The sequence below is a fragment of the Notamacropus eugenii genome, chromosome 4 (assembly GCF_028372415.1).
Source record: "Notamacropus eugenii isolate mMacEug1 chromosome 4, mMacEug1.pri_v2, whole genome shotgun sequence".
Lineage (NCBI taxonomy): Eukaryota > Metazoa > Chordata > Mammalia > Diprotodontia > Macropodidae > Notamacropus > Notamacropus eugenii.
This window is the reverse complement of record NC_092875.1, coordinates 108,982,703-109,001,876: the sequence shown is the minus strand read 5'-3', so window position 1 is coordinate 109,001,876 and position 19,174 is coordinate 108,982,703. Positions and strand designations below refer to the sequence as shown.

Genomic DNA, 19,174 nt, shown 5'->3' with positions numbered 1-19,174 from the left:
ACCCCATACATAGCAGGAAACAGGCCCACTGAGAAGATGTCAGTTTTTCTGGAACATCACAAGAGTAAGCTGCCCCTCCACATGGAACCCAGCCCCACACTTTTCCTACAAGATTATCCTTTAAGTGCAGTCCTTACACATCCCTCCTCTTCTCACTCATGCTGTGTCTATTTATGAGAGAATATAGCCTCGTTATATTGGGGGGGAGGGTGGGGCTATTATGATTTTTCTTACCATGTGATTTAATTTAATGCCTTTCCCTTGAAATAGTTGTGTCCTCAGGGAAGGCACACAACCTGAACATTGCAGTCTTGCACTACCAAACATTCAGGCCTCCCTTTTCTTTTCCTCCTTCCTCCTCATTCCTCCTCCCCCAGACTGTCTTTCCATCCCTTTATCCCAAGAACCCCCTCTTTGGGTCTCCTCTGAGTCCCCTTGAAGCCAGTCACCCATTTTTCTGTAATTTGAATTAAATGGTCACTGGGTTTCCTTTCAACTCTGAAATTCTATGAATCAGCCTTGACAATGAGCCTGTCAACACAACACAATATTTTGAGAAGCTCATTAAGAAAAGAGATGGTTACATTCAGGGATCAACCTGCCTTGTCCAAGGGACCTTTGAATCTGTTATTATATGTCATTGAAGTAAAACCACGTTGAGATAGAAGTGAGGTGGAGAAACTTAGGAGGTTATTTTAAATGCTCAGGTGACTAGGTTTTGATTTTGTTTAATTTCTGAAAATGGAGCATCACAAAAATTGTCTTCTTGGAATGCTTGCAGGAGATGGACAATTTGAGGGATTTTTGGAAAATACCCAGGAAACTCTGCTTAGTTCATCAGGGCTTTTGTGCATGAAGGAGAAGGTGCTTCTGATTTTGTGTTGCATGTGAAAAGGTGCTTCAGGAGTTGGTAGTCAAAGATGAGTGACTGTGGAGGAGATAAATATCTTGCTCCAAAGAGTCGCCATTTCATTATCAAAGTATGCCATCTCACTGTAGTGGTGAAAAGCACTAGTTTAATTAAAATAGAAAAACAGTTGAATTGACATTCGGGGACTCTTCTCCACTTATTAGCAGCAAATGGGAAATAGATGTCTCTTTCGGTAAGTCAGGGAGACCTGCAAAGGAATGACAAAACAAACTGTCCACAAATTGGAGACTTTTCAACCAAAATACAGACCGGAACAGGGCTCTCAAAGTGCTTTAAGTTCAGGGTTTGTGGATTCTAAGTCTGAGGGGGTGTGTGGCATTAGACACTCTGCTGATCCCGAGGGGCATAAGTTCTAATGGCACATAGGAAACTCCCTGAAGTTTGCAACAGTCTAATGGTGGGGCTTGGATCCATTACTCTATGTAGAAATAATACCAATAGTGATGATAAGAATAACTCCCATTTATGTAGCAATTAACCCTGTGCCAGGCACAATGCAAAGCACTTCAGGAACAATTTACAATTACTTCACTTGATTCTCACAAATATGGAATGCAGATGATATTATCATCCCCATTTTACAGTTAAGGGAATTCAGGCAAAAAGCATTTGTCCATGGTCACCAGAGCAGAAAAAGACAAAACAGGATGGTCTTGGAAATATGTTAGTGTTAAGTACGAATGGTGGCAACTAATTTTATAAGTGGTAAATTTATGAATTCATGTTAAAACTTTCAATTCCCTCAGCAGCTTCCAGAGGAGGCAGTATAACAGACTGGTCCTGGGAGCAAGAAAATCTGAGTTCAGATACTGCCAGTAAAACACACTAGACAGTTAACTTCACCTTTCAATCGTCTGGGCAATATTCTGTGACCATAAGTTGGAAGATAATTGCTGATCCACTGATCGGTACAAGTTGTCTCACTGCATTCCTAATCACCTACCCTGAAACAAAGTCAAACTCAAACCAAATGCAGCTTCCTAACTTTGAGAACTCAGATAATAAATACTCTAGTAATGGGTTACATGTATTTTTAGGTAATCATATATGTGTAACTTATTCTAATAAACATTTTTCTGACTAAAATAATAGGAAGAATGAGGCATTTAATATATGTATGTATACATACGCACACGTGCAATTCAGTGGTTCAGTACTGGCAAGGAATTGATCTCCCTCTAATTACTTGGAGTCAATATGCTTGTGTGTGTATATGACAAATCATCAATTTTATTTCCCCACACTTTGGATTAAGCACCACCATGTGCTAGACACTGTGCTAATTTTCTTCACCAGTATTTCTTCACCAATATTTCCTTTGGTCCTCACTACAACTGTAGGAGATAGGTATTATTATTTTCGTTTTACTGTGTCTTGCCCAGGACACACCAGGAAAGTGCCAGAGGCCAGGTTTGAACTTACATAGTCTTGACTCCAGCCCAGCTGCCACCTAGTTCCCCTCATTTAATAGAAAGGGAATTTGAACTGAAAAGAAGGAAAGGTCTCTTTTATAAAGCAAACTAAAAAAGCACAGTGATTTTATTGGCTATTTCCTCCCCCTTTTGCCAGACATGGATGGGAAGAGTATTTCACTCTTTTATTCATCAAGAAATATGGGAAAAGAACAAAAAATCTTTAATGACGAAGCCTCTTGGACTAAAGATGCATACGCAGGAGCCCAAAAACTGCTTTATACAACTTAGTATGATAAAATTATATGTTTTCATAAATATCCCTTCTTGGTTCTTAGTGAGAAGTGAACTCACATTTTTCAATGAAAGAAATCTCCACCCCCACGCCATTTTAGGATTTTTCTTACAAAAGAAAAGGGATCATTGCTGATTATCTCTCATGCCAGGAGCCTCCCACCCCGACAGAGAGAGCTGAGTTATTAATGGAAAATTTACGTGAATGAGAGAAAAGGAACAAGATATAACATAAGCTTTTCACTATTGCTTTTAAATAGGTTGGATGGGCCGAGAGTTTGAGGGGAAGGGGACCTTATGAACAAATATCTAATGGAAGAATAACACTTTAACTAGGGAAACTTTTGTCATTGCTTCAAAATCTCTTGTCTTGTCTTTGTATTGGGGTCAAGAATTTAAATCCATGGAGAGAAAATATGCATATGCACATACATGAAGCAGATATGCATATTTGTGTATGTGTATGTGTTTATGTATGGATATAGGTAGATCCATATATAGACACAGATGAGATGCAGATATCAACATGAATATAGATAGAGATTTTAGATTCAGATTATATAAGCAAAGTGTTATGAATATATGCACATGGATATAGATACACATACCGATATGGATATGGATGTAGATACAGACATAGATACAGATGAGATATCAGTGTGGACATGAATATAGCTGTAGATAAAGATAGGTACAGGTACAGATACAGATTGGATATATATGTGGAAATAGAATCATATACAGATTAGACAGGGATATAGATAGGTTCAGAGATATAGATATGGATACGAATATAGATACACTGATGTAGATATGAAGATAGATATAGGTACAGATTAGATATAGATATGGACATGAATATAGATATAGATATATAGAGACACAGACTGGATAGATATGGAAACAGAAACATAAGCAGATGAGACTGGTGTACAGATATGGACATGTATATAAATATAGATATAGATAGATATAGGTATAGAAACAGATGAGATAGATATGGAAAGAGAAACATAAACAGATTAGACAGGGATATAGGTAGAGAAACAGATATAAATGTTTATATGAAAATTGATACACTGAAGTAGTTATGGAGATAGATGTAGATGCAGATAAAGATTTGATATAGACAGGGATATGGATACAGATATGAGTAGATATATAAATAATCTAGAAATTGAAAGAGCTGGGTAATAGGGTGAATTCAGGAAAACTCATTAACACCAAAACCTTTCAATGCCCATGTCCCAAGGGAAAACACCAAACCTTCTCTCAGTCTGTAGGTACTGAAGTTTATGAGTCTAGCCCCATCTCAACCCTCAGCTGCAGGGGAACATGGAAGGGTAATAACTTGCTCCTCTGCTCTCCACTAAGGGTCACTCACCTTGCTGTCTGGCTCACCTTTGTTGATCACCTCAGATACACGGAGGGATTGGGGTTTCTCTCATTACTACTTCCAACTAGGGTGGCAGGGTGTTCCTGGACAGAAGGAAGGTGGTACAACCATGTCTCAAGCCAGAGCCTCAGGCATTGGGGACGTCTGGGAACTGAGTCAGTTCAGCTGCCTGGGTGTTATTCTCCTGGCCTCAGCAAGAGGCGGAGAGGATTCTCACAGGCCATAAAGTCCTCAAACCTTTGCTGGGATGGCAAAAGCCATGCCACTGTCTTCCCCTGCTTTAACCACCTCCTCCAAGAATCACCAGAATCCTTGTAAAACTCCTTCTTCGTCATCACAGAGGCAGAGCACACCAAGGAGAGGATTAGGAGTGTGAGGCAGGGGCAGGGGTGCAGGGGACCGAGGCTCTTTTCCTCTCCCCATTATTCCCTGCTCTCATCCAGGCTCTAAGTGCAGAGGACAGATTTTGATTTTGGGAGCAACCAACTGGGACCTCTTCTTTTGGAAGGAAGTGACTGAACAGCAAACTGCTTACAGAAATCTGGGGCAGAACTTGTGGGGACCTTACAGAAACTCCTGTCTGGGGTCGATGTATGGACTGAGGTCTCTGAACCCCTGTGACACTCACAGTCTCTTCCTCACCACAGAAGGAAAGCTATGGAGCTAGGGTTGAAATGAGAAATTGCAGCTTGGACAGGGTGATAACAAAAGAGTGGAAGCCCCCAAATTCATGGAAGTCCTCAGCAAGAAAATGATCCTGTCTGCTGGTTGTGGAAGGAACCACACTCTAGCTTTAATAGAACCTGGCTCTGTGTTTGCATTTGGAGAGAACAAGATGGGGCAACTTGGCCTTGGCAACCGGACGGATGCCATTCCCAACCCTGCACAGATAATATACAATGGCCAGCCAAATACCACAGTGACTTGTGGGGCTGAATTCAGCATGATAATGGAGTGTAAGGGAAAACTCCATTCCTTTGGTGCCCTGAATGTGGTCAGCTGGGACACAATTCTGACAGGAAATTCATTGCATGGCCTCAGAGTTTAGAATATGACTGTGAGCTGGTCCTCTGCTGAGTTGCCATCTGCACTGAAAATACAAATATTGTACAGATTTTCCCATTCCCCAATGTCATTGTCTGGGATGTTTCCTGTGACACCAATCACACTCCAGTTCTAGACTCTCAGAAACCTGTTTTCCCTTGGGGGTTTGGAGAAGATGGCCAGCTGGGTCTCACAGAGCAAAAATATGAGATGGTCACTCATCTGGTGAAGCTCTTTAATTTCTTACGCCAGGGGCCACGTAAATCTATGCCAGCTACATCTGTTCCTTCACCTTCAGTGAAGTTGGTGGCCAGATTTTCTGGGGTGCTACCAATATTTCTCAGGGGACCACCATGTATCCCAAAACAGTTCAGGACCTCTGTGGCTGGACCATTAGAAGCTTTGTTTGTGGGAAGAACTTTATTACCTTAGCTGCCACAAAGCAGGTTGCCACAGGCTATTCACACTCCTTGTTGAACACCAGGGACTAGAGCCGGAATGAAAAGGAAAAGCAAAACAACCTCCCTGCACATAATCCTGACATCCTCTCCTGATGGCTGCAAGGCTGCCAGCCAGCTCTCCAGGCCCATCTAGACAGTCGAGATTGTCAATGTGCCCAGGAACACAAAGAAGGCAGATGAGAAGAGACTCCTCAGGGAAAAGATCTCAAAGCTCCTGTGTTAGTCTTTCAGGTTCCCTTTTAGAACCAAATTCATCGTCAACTCCCTTTTTGCTGTAGGATCTCCAAAGTGTTTCTCTCCATCTTTCTCTGCTTTCTCCCTTCCCCTACCACAAATGTTTCATTAAAATGTGGCTCTTAGTTGACTACTTAGGATTCTCAGAAAAACAAAAACACAAACAACAGTAAAAAACCTCCTTCTACCAAGACCACACTTGTAAAAACTCCCACTTCCAAAAACCTCATTGTAAGAAAAAAAGGACTTCCTCTTCAAAAGGCATCCTCCTGCTCCAAATGGAAAGAGATTCCAGAGAGGGTCCTTGCAACGAAATACTTCTATTCCTGCAAGGTTTGCTTTCATATTGAATGCAACAATGACATTCTGCGGGGCTTGCTATTGTGCTAACAACTTAACAACTGAATTTTTATCTATTTTCCTAAGTAGTAAGTTTGATATAGAGCATATATAATATCATAGTAAGAATATAACAAGCCTTCCTAAAGCGTTAAAACCAAGAAGTGACATGGAAGAATGCATGGACGCCAATATTCTGTGAGGTTTAAGAGATACTGAAAGACTGTTGAACTCAAATCCACGCTTCTGTCGGCCAGCTAACGGATTTCAACTTTTTATTTTTCAAGAGTCACAAGCCATATTGGAAGGAAAACCCAAAGTTCCTCTGAACAAATTCATGTAACACATCAACTAAGAGACTCTTCAGCACTGCCCCCAATCAGCTGGAAGGAGAATCACTGTGGTTTCCCACTATAATAGTGCTTCAATCTAAACAGCTGCTTGATTCCTGCCCAGAACCACCCTTACCTCCTATCCATCTTCATCTCCACTAATCAACAGTTTGTCCATCCTCCCATTCGCCCACCAGCCAGTTGCATAGTTGCCCCTGCCTGTGATCCTCTCCCTCCACCACGCCAGCCTCAGCCCCAGCCTCTGTACAGCCTACACCTGCATCATGACAACATCGAGCACCTCTCAGGTACAGCAGACTTGTCACCAGGACTCGAAGGCCGCCATCAACCGCCAGATCAAAGAGCTCTAAGCCTCCTGAGTCTACCTGTCCATGTCTTACTACTTTGACCCAGATGACGTACCATTGAAAAACTTTGCCAAGTATTTCCTCCACCTGTCCCACTGGGAGAGGGAGCATGCGGAGAAGCTGATGAAAGGCCAGGACAAGTGCAGCGACTGCATATTCCTGCAAGACATCAAGAAACCCAACCAAGAAGACTGAGAGAGCGAGCTGAATGCAATGGAATGTTCTCTGCCCTTGGAAAAAAATGTCAGTCAGTCATTACTGGAACTGCACAAGCTGTCAAAGGAAAAGAATGACCCCCATTTACATGACTTTATGGAAACCCCACTACCTGGACAAACAGTTAAAGTCCATCACACAACTAAGTGATCACGTAACCAAGCTGCAGAAAATACACCCCACCCCTGCCAATTCTGGCATGGAGGAATATGTTTTTGACAAGCACACCCTTGGAGACACAGCTAAGTCACACCTGGCTTCCCCCATACCTGGGAACTGTGGGTTAGACTCCTACTGTATTTCAGTGCATGCCTACTTTGATTATCTTACCATAATCTGTACCAAAAAACTACCACCATTTACATTCCAATAAAATGACCTGGTTCTTATGAAAGAAAAAACAAAACGTACCAATATCCACATTCAATAGCAATCTCAAATGTTTGAAGACCACCACTATGGTGAAGATCGGCCATGAAGATCTGAGGAATCCCACTGCACTTTGGACAGCCCTCATTCTTAGAAAGTGTTTTCTCTGCATGCAGCTGAATTCTCTACAATTTATTCCCTAAGGTAAGTGGATTTTGATTCTGGAACACCCTGTTTGTATAGAAGCATGCCTGGAGCAAGGGTGAATACACGAACTCATGGAGCTTAGTTGAGTTTTTCTGGTTTCTGGTTGTCCCTTATAGGAGGAGAGAAGGCTGTGAATGGGACATAGAGCTGGAAAATTTTTATGTGATAAGACTGGATCAGAGGCAGGGAGAAGGGTCAGAAAAATGGAGGAAAGAGGATAAATAAGATCTGAGGATATTGGGAAAATCCAGAGCTTCTCTATTGGAAATGAAGGCATGGTAGGAAGGTAGTCCAGATGGTAAGGGTGCTGAATCTGGACTTAGGAAGACCGGAATTCAAATCCTACCTCACCCATTTACTAGCTAGGTTACCCTGGACAAATCACTTTACTTTAGTTTTCTTATGTGAAAAACAGGGACAATAATTGCACCTGCCTCCCAGGGCTCTTATGATCATCAAGTGAGAAAACATATACTTTCCTTTGCAAACCTTTAAGTCCTATATAAATTGTAACTTATTATTTTCTGTACTTACATTGAATTTTCATAAATTAATTCCTCGTCTCTAAATGCTTATTTGTGTTATTAACATCATTCAGAAATACTTTGTCCTTGCTTCGAGTTCATAAGAATTCTAAATTAACATCTTTGTGAGCAAACATGAGTGTACTAGGGAAGCCACCTGCTTAAAAAAGCCCTGCATTGGTTACTTTAGAAAGAAGGAAATTTGCACTAAATGGCTGGTTTGACAAGTTCTAGCTTCCTTTAGAGCTTACAGGAACCTTTAGGGTGTCTTTGACAGGAAACTGGTGACTGAACATTGAGTTGCCCCGCTCTCCACTCCTTTCTTGCTGTCAACAGAGATTGGTACCTGAAGGCCATCCCTATTAAATAACAGCTGCTGTCAAATACAGCCTATTGTGGATGAGGCAAGTGAAGGAAGAATGGGGCCATGATTTGTGGCTTTCATCAGGCTTTAATCACTGAGCTGCTCCCTTCCTTAACCTGAGTCCCATCTCTAGGGTTGAAAGCCTTGAAAGAAGGTGGAGAAGAAGGAATCAATGGGTTTTCTAATTACACTCAGGGTATCTGAACAGGGTTCCTGCTGGCCAATGTCCTGTGCAGGTGAGCTTCTTAATACAGAGCCCTGAGTGTTCCAATCTGGATTACTCTCTCTGCTCCCTCCAGTTATATTTGGACATCTTGTGAATATTTTTACAAGACAGCAGAAGCTGTTAGTTAGAGTCTAATCACTTATACTGGGACTAGAGGGTATTTATCACTTATTATTAACTTTGTTAATACCCATTATCATCCATTCAAGTGCACTGGAATAGTACTACTCAGATAAGAATTTTTTATCCACGAGGCTATTTGGGGGGAGTTGAGTGTCATTGATGGGGAATGGGGACATCTCAATAGAGAGATGGATAAAACACTTCCTACTTTCTTGCTTTCCTGTGCTAGGCTCCATGCTATTACTAAAGACTGAGGGGAAAGAGAAAGCAGAAAAGAAAAAAAGAAGAGGCAGAAAAGAAAAAAGAAGAGGCACAAAAAGGTCAAGAAAGAAGAAGAAAAGGAAAAGAAGGCAAAACACAAAGTAAGGAAGGAGAGAGTAGCAAATGCAAAGAGGAGGAGAGGATGCAAATGTGGAGGTGAAATGGGAGAAGAAGAAGAGGAATATGGTGAGGAGAGAAAGATGAGGGAGAGGAGGAAATGGAGGAGTAAAAGCACGAAGACAGGAGGAGAAGGAAGAGGAGGAGGAGGAGGACAACCACACCATCTACAGGGGAAGAACAAGGCATGGCCAGTCACCTCTCAGCAGGGAGAAGGGTCTTGTAGCCTTAGAGACTCCCCCTCCTTTCCTGTTGGGACCAGGAATTTAGCACTCAAGCAGCAAGACTGATTTGGTTTCTGGAGGTTTCCCCACCTGGCTTGGGACAGCCTTCCTTTTGTCCAGGAAGACCTTAGTCATTCCAGTTGGGAGTAGTTGTGACAGTCGCCTCAGCCCTCTCAGTGTATCTCAGGTGCGTCAGACATCAACGTGGGACACCTTTGGTGGTCATCAGATGGGTGAGTTATTAACCCCACCATGAGCTCCCCTAGAGCTGGGGCCTAGGTCTCAGCTAGACTCAGGTACAACCTTCAGTACGTGGTGGGGCGAGGTGGGGTAGGGTTGGTGATGAGAGTAGGGGGAAGTTAGAAGGGCTAGGGGAGACTGTGAGAAGGATGTGAGGGAAGTTCTGGTGCCCTAGCTTGGTTGACTCTTGGCCACTGAAACCTGCTTTGGTGTTAATGTATTTATAGCCTGTTTTTCTATTTTAACTAAATGATCCATTTTCACCTCTACAGTATAATGTTATGTAATTGAATATAAAATATTACTCACATGCTGTCCCTCACTTACCCTACTTGGGGTGAATGAAGTTACATTTATATGCAGCTCCGAATTTTTAAAAATATTTTACAAATATTATTAGATAGTACATATGACAATCTATTTAGAAAGAAATTCAAAGGGTCTGTGGATTCAGTAGAATAACTTTGAGTAGATGTGAACACTCAACGAAGTTCAAAAACTTGTGAGCCGCTAAGAGGCCACTTCATGGTGAGGTTATGTCTCTGGGATTTTATTTCACAATTGATAGGAATGTGTGGAAATCTCTAGTCCGTAGTTAAAAAGTTGTGAAAAAATTTTTCCACACTAATATTCTTCTTCATTTTAATGGTTGTTCTGTAGTTTGTCAACATGCAAATTGCTCATATGGTATTGTTCATTTCATTTGAACATTGGTCTCCCTGTGCTTTGGAGATCCTGTCATCTGTAAAGAGGGCCAGTGCTGGGGCTGGACAGCGGGTTTGTGTAGCAGGTGTCTACTCAGTAGGAGGAAGACATGGGTGAGCAAGTCATGGTATAGACATTTTGAGGAGAGTGTCAAATGCAAAAGGAGATATATGAGTAAATAAAAATAGTATTAGTTAAACTTTCTTAAACATTTGGGGACAAATTCATTCCATCACCAACAATAATTGCTACTAAGGAGAATGCTAGGGAAATATTCTACTCTTTATTGCAATCAGCAGATGGCAAGGAAATACAATGACATCCTCGTGAAAGAAGAAAAAATCCCAGATCACAGGAGAGGTCTGCTAATTGAATTAGTATCACCTTGACAGTTCTTGATTTAGGAGCAGCAGCATTCTTTAGAGAGCATGACTCAGGAGTGACTCCAGGTGCAGCAAGTGGTGATGGCAAACAACCTTTCCACCCAACAATCTCTCATATCATGACCACAACATCCCCAGGAACCCAGCTTCAAAAAGCGAAGGACAGAAAAGATTAGAAAAAGAAAAAATAAATTCAATAAAAAGAAGACAGAGAAGACTATAGATGGATGGGTGAAGAAGGCCAGAGATTGGAATTGGGGAGAAGAAAGTAAGAAAATTTGAGGCACAATTGAAGATTGACTTGAACTCATGGAAGAAGAGTTGGATTCCATCTAATGAGGACTCCAGATGAAGAAGGATCAAGGAAAAAGTCTCAAAAGGGAGGAAGAATACTCGAGGAAATGCAGAAGGTATAGTAAATAAGAAAAGGAAAGTGAAACACACTGGTAAGGACAGAAGGAACAGAAAAATTGGATGTCTGCCTATCTGCTGCTTAGAGCACTCAGAGAAAATAGGTAAGTGTGACTATCAAGTTTTTAAGAGGTTAAAATATAAAGTGAATCAACCTGTGAAGGAAAAAGAGACCATGGAGGGAAGAGTTGTTATAGGAGTAAATCTGTAAGGAAAGTAAACCTATAAAGGATGGGATGAGTTGATGCAGTGGATAAGGTACTAGATTTGGAGTCAGTATGACCTGCGTACAAATCCTGCCCCAGACAATTACTAATGATGTGCCCATGATCAACTCACTTAAACTTTCTTTATCCCAATTTCCTCATCTGACAAACCAGAATAATAGCTCCCAACATACAGAGGTGTAGAAAGAATCAAGTGATTTAACATGTATAAAGTTCTTACAAATCTTAATGCTCTATATAAATGTTAGCTGTAGTAGTACTAGTAGTAGTAGCAGTAGTAGTAGTAGTAGCAGGAAGTAGTAGTAGGAATAGTAGTAGTGGTAGGAATAGAAATATAAGTACTAGTAGTAGTAGTAGTAGTAGCAGTAGTAGTGGTTGTAGTAGGAATCGTAGTAGAGGTAGGAATAGTAATATAAGTAGTAGTAGTAGTAGTAGTAGTAGTAGTACTAGTAGTAGTAGTAGTAGCAGTAGCAGTAATATTAGTAGTAAAAAAGGGAATAAGCTTGTAAAAGGAATATACCTATAAAGTAAGCAAAAAAGTAAATCTTACCAATGGAGTAATGCAGTAAAAAAATAAAAAGTGCAAGTACGCTCCACAAAACCAAGGCATATTCACTCATAGAGACATAGCATGAATGGGAAGATGACATATTGGAAGGAGTCCCACCTAAAGGGCAAACGTGTGGAGAACACAGATCATTGTTGAGGTCTTCAGCCTATTATGTAGTTGTGGTAAGAAATCTTGATGTGACAGGACCACACATGATCATAGATCCATAGGAAGCCATCGAAGACCAAGAAGATGGAAATCTGTGCAACTTGAGAGTCTACAAGATTGTCCAGGATCCCAGGCAGGTCCCCACATTGACAATAAACACCTTGGAACCACATGTTGCCTACGTACAACGTAGCAGACGTCTTTGCGAAGAGAATCAAAGCAGGAATTGAGAGTGGACCAAGAGAGCTGTCAAGACAAGAGGAGCCCTCATCAGCTGAAGAGAAACGGTCATGGCAAGGGGAAGGATCAGAAGGGAAAGTCTCAGATGAAGATGAAACTAGGGATTGCTGCCCATTACCCAGAGCAGATGAGATAAAACTGGACAAAGGTAGAAAAAAGACAGAGCTGCCCAGTTATTACTCTTTCATTTTTCTCTGCTTGAGAAACCTTTGAAGAAGAAGGGACAGAATCAAGATGGCTCATTAGCAAATTGGTACCAATTAGGAAACATATACTCTATATTCATAAATTTATACAAATTTATTTCATTAGCAAATTAAGTAAAGATGTCAGACATATCCTTGATGAATTAGAATCGTGGAGCCTAAGAAAAGTACATCCCTGGGAACTGATACAGTTGCTAGGTAAGATTGCTGAACCAGTCACTGATATTTGTAAGACTGTTTAGCAAAGGAAGGCTTTCAGAAGAATAAATACTGTCCTGATATTTTTTTAAAAGGAAAAGAAAGAATGGAAGGGATCTTAATTGGCTTTGAATATTGTGCTTATTATAATAAGATTAATTTCAATATTGTAAATCTGACACTTGCATTTCAGAAATAAAATTCTGAGGTACTATATATTGAGCACTTTGCCTGGGAAAAGATCTGAGAGGATTAGTGAATTTGTAATGTAAAGAGAGGTAAAGCTTTTGGAATAAGGAGGTGGTCATCCCTTGGTCAAATCCAAAGAATAGTCTGGTGTTCTTTGCTGAAGCCCACATTTTCAGAAGGATGTTGATGGGCAGGACAGTATCCAGATATGGTTAATTTTCATAATAAAGAGCTTGTAACACATGATACCTTGAGATTGGCTGAACAAGTGGTTAAAGTGTTTATCCTGGCAAGATTGGAGCAGGAAGTAATAGAATAATTCTCTTTAAGTACATGAAAGGCCCAAAATATGCAAGAGAAATTAGATTTGTTTTGTTTGACCCCCAAGGGCAGACCTGAAATCAATGTATACATTAAGCCTAAATTTGAGTTTGAGCTAAAGAAAAATGCTGAAGGAATTGGAGCTATCCAAAAGTGGAATGACTGCCATTGTTGGTAGTGGAAGGTCTTGTTGGAAGTCTTTAACCAGAGGTTGACAGTTAAGTGACAATCATCATATGTTATCAAGTATGTAGTTTGAATTAAGTGGTGACTGGGTTTCTTTTAATTTGGAAATTCTCTGATTCTCCCTTGACAATAACTGCTCATGATAACGAGGCTGTCAACAAAATATTTTGAGAAATTCATTAAGGGAAGCGATGGACACGTTCAGGGGTGAACCTGCCTTGACCAAGGGACCTTTCAGTCTGTGATTATATGTCATTGAAATAAAATCACATTGGCAGAGAACTGAGGTGGAGAAATTTAGGAAGTTAATTCAAATGGTCAAGTGACCAGTTTTTGATCTTCTATAATTCCTGAAAATGGAACATCACAAAGTTGTGTTGTTGGAATACTTGCAGGAGTGAGTTGTACAATTTGAGGGTTTCCTTGGAGAATACTCAGGAACCTCTGCTTAGTTCATCAGTGCTTTTTTGTATGAGGGAGAAGGTGCTTCTGTCTTTGTGTTGCATGTGAAAAGGCTGGTTCACGAGTTGGGACTCAAAGATGAGTGACTGTGGAGGAGATAAACGTATTGCTCCAAAGAGGCGCCATGTCATTATCAATGTTTGCCATCACATGGTAGTGGTGAAAAACACTCGTTTACTTAAAATAGAAAAACCGTTGAATTGGCATTCAGGGACTCTTCCCCATTTATTATCAGCAAATGCTAAATAGATGCCTCTTATGTCCTGGTAAGAGTAAGTTAGAGGGGACTGCAAAGCAATAAGAAAACTAACCATACACAAATGGAACACATTTCAAGCAAACATTAGTGGGACAAAATCTGAGGGTTAGCCCTTGGTCTCCTCCAGTCAGGAATAGGGCTCTCAAAGTGCTTTCAGTTCAAGGGGTGTGGCTCTAGGTCTGAGGGTGTCTGGCATTAGACCCACTGCTGACGCCTAGTGGTATAAGTGCAAGTAGCACATAGGAAACTCCCTGAAGCTTGCAACAGTGTAATGGTGGGGCTTGGTTCTTTTCCTGTATGTAGAAATAATAATAGTGATGATAAGAATAACTCCCATTTACGTAGCAATTAACTCTGTGCCAGGCACAATGCTAAGCCCTTGATGAGCAGTTTACAATTACTTCATGTGATTCCCACAACTGGGAGAGGGAGCTGCTATTATCATCCCCATTTTACAGTTGAGGCAATAAAGGAAAAATGACTTGTCCAGGGTCACCTGATCAGACAAAGACAAAACAGGATGTTGTTGGAAATATGTTAGTGTTAAGTGGGGATGGTAGCACCTAATTTTATAGGTGGTGAATTCGGGAACATATATTCATGTTACAATTGTGGTTTCCTTCAGGAACTTCCAGGGGAGGCAGGATAACAGACTGGACTCTGGAACAAGAAAGTCTGAGTTCAGATTCTGCCAATAAAACACACTAGACAGTTAACTTCACCTTTCAATCCTCTGGGCAATATTCTGTCACTATAAACTTCAAGATAATTGCTGATCCTCTGATTGGTAGAAGTTTTCTCCCTGGGCATTGCCTAATCAGCTACCATCAAACAAAGCCAGGCTCAAGCAACATGGAGCCTTATAATTTTGAGGCCTCAGATAATGAGTACTCAAATAATGAGTAACATATATTTTGTTTTATGTATTCGTATACATATGCTTTATTCTACCAGAAGATTTTTTCTGACTAAAATAATAGAAATCATAAGACATTTAAATATATGACGGTGTACATACATACACATATGAAATTCATTGGTTCAGTCCTTGGCAATGACTTTATCTACCTCTAATTTCTTCTAGTAAATATGTCTGTGTGTGTGTGTGTGTGTGTGTGTGTGTGTGTGTGTGTGAGAAACCATCAATTTCATTTCCGCACACTTTGGATTAAGCACCACTACGAGCAAGACACTGTGCTAATCTCTTAACCAATATTTCCTTTGATCGTCACAACAACTGTAGGATATGGGTATTACTACTTTCATTTTACTGTCTTGCCCAGGACACACCAGTAAACTGCCAGGGGCCAGGTTTGAACTTAGGTAGCCTTGACTCCAGCCCAGCAGCCACCTCATTGCCCTCATTTCATAGAAAAGTAGATTTAGCAGAAAACAAGGAAACATACATTTTACAGAGGATACAAAAAGGAATAGTGATTTTTGGTGTTGTTTTCTCCCATTTCTCCCTGAAATGGATGGGGAGAAGTATTTCACTCCTATATTCATCAATAAATATGGGAAAATGAGAAAGCAAAGGTATTTAATGAGGAAACTTCTTTAACTAAAGAGTCATACACAGGAGCACAAAGACTGCTTTATGTAAGTTAGGATGAAAAAATTATACGTTTTAATAAATATCCCTTCTTGGTTCTTACTGAGAATTTAAAACAGATTTTTAAAAGAAAGCAACCACCCCTCACGTCATTTTAGAAATTTTCTTAGGAAAGAACTGAGATCATTTCTGATTATCTCTCCTGCCAGAAATCTTGAACTCCCCCCCACAGAGTGAGCTGAGTTTAGCAACTGAATATTTATGCAAATGAGAGAAAAAAACATGGTAAAATATATTTTTTTCATTACTGCTTTTAAAAAGCCTAGGTGAATCTACAGTGTGAGGGGAAGGGGATATTATGATCAAATATGTAATGGAAGAAAAACACATTAACCAAGGAAACTTTTGTCATTACTTCACAATCTCTTGTCTTGTCCTTGAACAGGTGTTAAGAATTTAAATCCATGGAAAGAAAATATGTACATACACATACCTGTGGCAGACTTACATACTGGTGCATGTGTATGTTTATGTATGGATATAGGTAGATACAGTCGTAAATAGAGATTAGATATAGATATGGACATGAATATAGATATACATTTGAGATACAAGTTACATATGAATAGGGATATAAAGATATGCACATGGATATAGATACACATACAGATATGATATAGATAGATACAGATAGAGATATGGATATAGATACAAACAAATATAGATATAGATGTGATATTGACGTGAACATGAATATAAATATACGTGAAGATAGGTATAGGTACAGATATAGATTGAATATATATATATATGGAAATAGGAATGTACACAGGTTAGACAGGGAAATAGATAGGGACTCAGATATAAATATGGATATGAATATTGATACCCTGATATAGATATGTAGATACAGATAGAGATTAGCTATAGATATGGACAAGAATGTAGATATAGATAAATATAGGTAAAGATACAGATTGGACAGAGATATGGAAATAGAAACATGGAGATTAGACTGAGATATATAGATAGGGACATAGACATAGATATGGATATGAATATATGTGCATAGATATAGATATGAATATAGAGATGTAGATAGGGATATGGATATAGATGTTGATAGGTATATAAATAATCTAGGAATGGAAAGAGCTAGCTAATAGGGTAAGTTCAGGAAAACTCATTAACACCAAAATCTTTCAGTGCCCATGTCCCAAGGGAAAACACCACACCTTCTCTCAATCTGTAGGTACTGAAGGTTATGAGTCTAGCCCTGTCTCAACCCTCAGCTGCAGGGGAACATGGAAGGGTAGTAACTTGCTCCTCTGCTCTCCACTAAAGGTCGCTCACCTTGCTGTCTGGCTCACCTTTGTTGATCACCTCAGATACACGGAGGGTTTGGAGCTTCTGTCTCCACTGCTCCCAACTTGGGTGGTGGGGTGTTCCTGGACAGAAGGAAGGTGGTACAACTATGTCTCAAGCCAGGGCCTCAGGCACTGGGGACCTCTAGGAACTGAGTCAGTTCAGCTGCCTGGGTGTTATTCTCCTGGCCTCAGCAAGAGGGGAGGAGGATTCTCACAAGCCATAAAATCTTTAAATCCAGGAGGCCTCTGCTGGGATGTCAAACGCCATGTCACTGTCTTCCCCTGCTTCAACCTCCTCCTCCAAGAATCTCCAGCATCCTTGTAAAACTCCTTCTTGGTCATCACAGAGGTGGAGCACACAAAGGAGAGGATCATGACTGGGGGCCAGGAGTGAGAGACACAGGCTTTTTCCCTCTCTCCATTAACTCCCCCACCCCCAAACTAGGCTTTAAATGCAGAGGGCAGCTTTGGATATTGGGGTTGACCAACTGGGTCCTCATTGGTCAGGAGGAAGTGACTAAACAGCAAACTTCTTACAGCAATCTAAGGCAAAACTTATGGGGGCCACACAGAAATGGCTGTCTGTACAGGATCCAGGTTTGGACAATGGTCTCTGACCCCTGTGCTGGTCACAGTCAACTCATCGACACAGAAGGAAAGCTGTGGAGCTGGAATCGAAATGAGAAGTGGCAGATGGGACATGGTGATACCAAGAGAGTGGAAGCCCCCACATTCATGGAAGTGCTCAGCAAGGAAGTGATGGAGTCCACTGACTGTGGTAGGAAACACACTCTGGCTTTGACAGAAACTGACTTCATGTTTCCATTTGGAGAGAACAAGATGGGGCAACTTCGCCTTGGCAACCAAAACAATGCCATTCTCAGGCCTGCCCAGATAATGTACAATGGCCAGCCAAATACCAAAGTGACTTGTGAGGCTGAATTCAGCATGATAACAGACTGCAAAGAAAACTTCTGCTCCTTTGGGTGCCCTGAATGTGGTCAGCTGGGACACAATTCTGAAGGGAAATTCATTGCTACAGGCTTTCCAGGCTCCTCCAGGCAGTAGACATTGCCAGTGTGCCTTGGAACACAAACAAGACAGATGAGAAGAGATTACTCAGTGAAACGTTGCCCGATGCTCTTATGTGTTGGTCTTCCCAAGGTTGCATTTTATACGCAAATTCAACATTGACTACGTTTTTACTGTATGATCTCCAAAGCTTTACTGACTCCCTTTCTCTCTTTTCTCCCTTCTCCCAACCCAAATGTCCAGCTAAAATATTGCTTCTTAGTTGACGACTTAGCATTCCTAAAAAAAGAAAAACAAAAAACACAAAAAACCTTCCAAGAGCATCATTGTAAAAATCCCCACTTCCAAGAATGTCACTGTAAAAAAAGAATCCCTCTTTCAAACGCATCCTCCTGTTCCACATGTAAACAGATTCCTGAGAGGCTCTTTGCAACTAAATACACCTACTCATGCAAGTTTTTCTTTCATATTGACTCCAACAGTGACATTTTCCAGGGCTGGCTATTATGCTAACAGCCTAATAATTGAATTTTTATCTAGTTTCCAAAGTACTAACCTTTGTCTAGAACGGGCATTTAATCATAGAAACAACAGGAGCCTTTTCTAAAGCTTTAAAACAAAGAATTGATCTACAGCTAAATACATGGCCGCCAATATCCTGTGATGTTGAAGGGATGCTGAAAGAATCCTGAACTCACAATCATGTTCCTCTTTGCCACCTGAACGATTTCAGCCTTTTATTTTTCCCAGTCACAGAATCAATATTGGAAGGAAAACCCCAAGTTCCTCTGAAATAATTCATATAACTCATCAACAAAGAGACTCTTCAACAATACCCCCAATGGACCAGAAGAGCAAGGACAGGGAGTCTCTGAGGTTTCCTCCTTCCACAGTGCTTATACAGAACCCACTCCTCGATTGCTCCTCAGAGGTGCCCTTACCTACCTGTCCACCTCCACCTCCACTAACCAATGCTTTGTCCCTCCTCCCTTTGATGCAGCAGAAGAAGCTCAGCCACCCCCACCTCCTGGCCCCT

The 19,174-nt window shown here is 40.8% G+C and overlaps 2 pseudogenes; both read left to right on the top strand.

Annotated features, from left to right (window-relative positions):
- The window catches only part of LOC140500459 (ferritin heavy chain-like), a 28,762-nt pseudogene extending 19,573 nt beyond the window's left edge, over window positions 1-9,189 (top strand).
- A 3,108-nt stretch (window positions 9,190-12,297) lies between these two features.
- The window catches only part of LOC140502304 (protein RCC2 pseudogene), a 36,466-nt pseudogene continuing 29,589 nt past the window's right edge, over window positions 12,298-19,174 (top strand).